The 4,813-nt window shown below is 40.8% G+C and overlaps 1 protein-coding gene across 1 annotated transcript in view; it reads right to left on the minus strand.

Moving 5' to 3' along the window:
* The window catches only part of LOC106527118 (somatostatin receptor type 2), an 18,932-nt gene extending 14,565 nt beyond the window's left edge, over positions 1-4,367 (minus strand). Inside the window, exon 1 of the mRNA XM_014021888.1 lies at positions 3,991-4,367. The gene's annotated coding sequence lies outside the window, so the exon portion shown is untranslated. The remainder of the gene's footprint in view (positions 1-3,990) is intronic.
* Positions 4,368-4,813: the final 446 nt, after the last annotated feature.

Consider the following 4,813-nt stretch of genomic DNA (forward strand, 5'->3'; position numbering starts at 1 on the left):
CTATATGAGAGAAACCCCCCCCTGAGAGAGCAAACAAACCATACAGCCCCTCCCTGCCCCCCCCCGCCAAAAAAGAGATATGTGTGTGTGGGTTTGGCTTTGGTGACATTTGGGGGCAATTTTAAGACAAAAATCCTACATTTGGGGACAAAAGTCGAGTCCCCATTTGGTTTAAATACCATTGGTGGGTTGGGGGTTGGGTTTAGGACCAAGGTGTGAATTGAGTTTAGGTTAGTTTTAGGGTCAGGTAGGTATCTGTGAGGTTAGCCTTAGGGTTTGTAGTCAGGGTTAGGCTGTAGAAATGTAATGGAAGTCAATGGAATGTCCCCAATTGGATAGCTGTGCAAACTTGTGTGTGTGTGTGTGTGTGTGTGTGGCCTTGTTTTTCCTACATTGTGGGGCCCATATATAAGGAAAATGCAGCATCCTGGGGACCAGGTGCTATTTGAGGCTGATTTTGGGTGTGGGGTTTGGATTTAGAACCAAGGTGTGAATTGAGTTTAGGTTAGTTTTAGGGTCAGGTAGGTATCTGTGAGGTTAGGGTTAGGGTTGGTGGTCAGGGTTAGGATATAAAATTACCAAAAAAATGAAGTCAATGGATGGGCCCCACAAGGACATAAAAACAAGTTTGTGTGTGAGCGTGTGTATGTGTGTGTGTGTGTGTGTGTGTGAGTGAGTACTCTGCCCGCCCCCCCGCCCAGCGTCAATGCATACATTTAAAAGAGTATGCCTGAGCAAGAGAACGATGAGGGCACTGTGCTGCCAAAGACAAATGTTTATTCAATTGATTTCTGGGACAAACAGCTCTGACACTGTAGCAGGATCTGTCACTCTTCCCCTGTGGTGACAGGAACTGGCTCTACAGGGACAGATTCAGATTAACACATTCACGTGGAATTAGCACTTTGTTTCCAGCTAACAACAAGTAAGCTACTAAAAATATAAAATAAAAATATTTTTTAAGCTTGCACACAAATTTGTTTTCTTCTGTTAATGTTTTTTTATGATTATTAACGTTGTAAAAAATCAAAATTAAAGTGTCATGGGATTTCTTTAAAAATAGTATTTCATGTCAAGCCAAAGGTTTGAGAGGAACTGAATTCAAAAACCATGATGTGCTTTTGAAAAATTGTTATTTTAAGGCCATTAAAGAGATCTCCTGACCATTTTGAAGTGGGGCTCTATAAAATCTTAGAAAATAAATATCTTAGCTGTTTGCCCTTTGAACAACCTCCGTTTAGAGAATGTGCTCGATAATTTGAAAAGCAAGTGAGGTATCAACCTTTTTTTGGTTTGTGGCTGCATCTAGGCTTAAGAAAGGTTCTCTATGAAAAGTGGGTTGCCACATCAAAATCTAAGATGGTTGCCACTACATTAAGAGGTAAACCTTGTGAGCAGGATAACTGGAAAAATAAGCAATTGGCTAACTTCCATTTTGATATATTGCTGCATCAAGGCATTAGAAAGGTCTATAGAAAATTGGGTGGTTATACAGGAACATCTGAGTATGAGCTGGAGGTCCCAGAGTCAAAGTGGAAGACACCACCAAGGGCTAAAATACTGTGGGACCTCCAGATCCAGACTGACAAACAGGTGATGGCTAACCAACCAGWCAATGTAGTGGTCGCCAAGCAACAAATAAGGCAGTGGTGATAGATGAAGCCATCCCAAGTGACTAGAGCTGAAAGCAGAAATACAGAAGTTACAGAGAGTCAAAGCATCAGCAGTCCCAGTAGTCATTGAAGCACTTGGTGCTGTGACCCCCAAATTGGAAGAGTGGCTTAAACAGACACCAGGAACAAACTTAGAGMTAGATCTCTGTCCACAGGAACAGTCCTAAGAACAGCTAAGCTATACTGAACAGAACTCTCAAACTCCCAGACCTCTGATAGGGGACCAGGGCAATGGTTCCAATGAAATGGAACTGCCCAAGTGGAAGAATAGGGTGAGCTACTAGTTTATGTACATGTATACACACACACATCCTTGTATTTGCATCAAACTGAGGACTTTGTATTGACTTTCATTCATTTTTGTAACTATATTTATGCCTAACCCAGACATTTTCACTAAAATGAACCATTACTGGTCTATAGTTAACACTAACCTGAACCAAAGCTTAATTTACACCATACCTCTAAACCTAACAAGTAAAGCACAGCAGAGCTGCAAATAAAAGGAGGACATTGAAGAGGTCATCACTTTACATCAAAGACCTTTGATAGTAACTATGGCGCAAATGGTCCTCACTCTGTAGTAGAAACAAGTACACACCTGACTATACTATCATGCTTTCTATTTCATGCTTGAAATAGACAGTCACCATCATATACATATACACATGTACTTATACTGTATGTACCAGTCATTTGAGTAAACTATGCTTTCTTGGTTTTATATTGCTTAAAAGTATATAGTTTCCCAGTCAAGGATGACTCTTCAGTGGGCAAGGCCWTCACTGGTTACCCTGCGCCTCTGCTACTTCATATGGTGGTAGATAAAATTACTGCTTCTGCTCGCCTGGATCCGTTTCTCTGTGTCACCTCGGAGAAGAAAAAAAATCTACCTCTGTACACAGTTACCCACTTTAATATCTTGCACCAAAAACATAAAGGTTTACTGCATGTCCTTGCAAGAAACATTTCCCTGAATCCTCTAAGAAATGTCAAAAGCTAACTTTAAAACAACAGYAATCCCCTTTGCTCAACATTCTCTTCAGACTTAAAATGTTTACAACCAGTTACATGTTAATTATTCAGATTTTCTACAGTTCCACTTCAAAATGGCAATAAATATGGCCAAAATGAAAACAAACTAAAAACATGCATTCCTTTTTACAAGAAAATTGTTCTGAATCTGGTTTAAATTGGAGCTTTTTAAGCTGAAAATTCTTATTAGACTCCAAGTAAGTGTAAAAAGGACTATAAATGTCACTCAGGATCCACTGTTTTCTGCCCTGTTAAAAGTAATATTTAAATGTTTTTGTTTGTAATGATTAAATAGGTAATATCTGTGATCAGCAAGGATAGAAACATTAAAATAAAAAAAACTGAGTTGATGAGGTAAAACATGACGTGCCCATCACTAAACATTTTTACTTACGAACATTACAACGATTTGGTTTTTTTTGCCCTGAACAGATGATGTGAGCGGCTGAGCGAGTGAGTTAAACAGAAAGGGCTGAAATGCTCTGCTGGCAGGAGAAGGCAGAGGTAATTAGTGMCCTTGTGTTCACAGCATTTGGCCAAATCTATTATGATCATTAGGAACAGGAATTGTATTAATTCTAATTAATTTTAATGGGGKTTGGTTATAGCATCTGCTCTATTAAAACCTGCAAGTGGCAAATTSTTATTGGTTTCCTTTGAGGAGAAAAACATGTCAGGATGGACACTTGTTCTGCAATTTGCTGCGTCTCAGCTCTGCTCTGTGTGAAATGATGAAGTGAGGAAATGGCAGGGAAACAGCAGGAGCTCGGCTTGTTGCAGCCTCACAGTGGATGGGGTGTGAGGCTTAATGTCCAGCTCAGCAGGACATGTTTAATGACTTTTAATGACAGCAAAGCTGGGGAAAACTGATCAGTGATCAGGCTTTTAAAAAAAAAACAGCATGTTCACGTGTCCAACAGCTGCTGTGGGGATCAAACCTGGAAACAGAACAGGATGTGTTGCACTTTCAAGTTTATTTTCTTGCTTGTTTTCATTTTAGAGGACGTTGCACTTGTTCCAATTGCTTCCACAGAACAAAAACTACAGTTAGTTTTGAATGTGTAATGCCACGTTGTTGCCAAAAACTACAAAAAGGTGCAGCTGATTTTGACTTCATTGTAAATTTTAAAGCCAACCTGCCAAGGATCTTACTGAACAMACAAGTCAAAGTCCACACAGAAATGTCAACAGATGAAGATATTCTAGACTACATAAAAAAGCGCAGCAAAAATGCTCATAATTCTGCCTAATTTCCCCACGTTCTCAATATTCAGCCACTTACATTCAAACATACAGCTTCCGTCTCATTTTCTGTCCAAGTTGCCCCGTAGTTGAGGAGGTCCCACCGCTTTGAAGCGGCTCCGATCCGCAGGAATCCCGCATCCCGCCACCTCCTCTCCATCCACCTGCTTGCTGTTGTTACGCACGGACCCGAGCATTCAGCAGCCTTGATCAGAGTTGCCTGTTCACACACTACATCTCTCAGGTCATCTTTTTTTTTTCTTTTTTGTGTTCTTTCTTTCTTGTTTTTTGAAAAAAAAATTTTTATCTCCGAGACATAGTCCAAGCTTGACACGTGAGTCCCTGACAGACCGTGATGAAACACTTAGATGAAGAGTGGGGGAGGACAAAAACAGACACCGGCGTGCTCCGGGTGCGCGGCTGCTGCTGGCGAGATGAAGTCTGGGCACCAGAATCTAGACGCGCGGATGCATCAAGAGAGGGGTGGGGGTGGGGGTTGGCGATGGTTCCAGTCTGACAGACACTGAACGCGTCAGCACGTGTGCGTTGGTGTAAAATCATTTGCTGATTTGAATCACGAGTCTATTTTTTTTTTTTGTCTTTACTCCTTTTGGCTTCCGATTCCATTTTTAAAATCTAAAAGCAAAATCCTCATCCAAATAAATCTGAAGTGATATTTTGTCAAATCGTTATCAATCCCCATCAGCCCTGATAGGGCCGCAGAAATWTATTAGAGGGAGGATGTGGGGGTGAGGGCACTGATTACCTTGTGGTKGCCAAATAAAAGAGTTTTATTAAGCTGCTTTCATTTGGCTATTTGAAATATAGAGCAATGTGGGTGTTACAGTAAGAAGTTCCACCTT

The sequence above is a fragment of the Austrofundulus limnaeus genome, unplaced genomic scaffold (genome assembly GCF_001266775.1).
Source record: "Austrofundulus limnaeus strain Quisiro unplaced genomic scaffold, Austrofundulus_limnaeus-1.0 Scaffold309, whole genome shotgun sequence".
In the NCBI taxonomy this organism is placed as follows: Eukaryota; Metazoa; Chordata; class Actinopteri; order Cyprinodontiformes; family Rivulidae; genus Austrofundulus; species Austrofundulus limnaeus.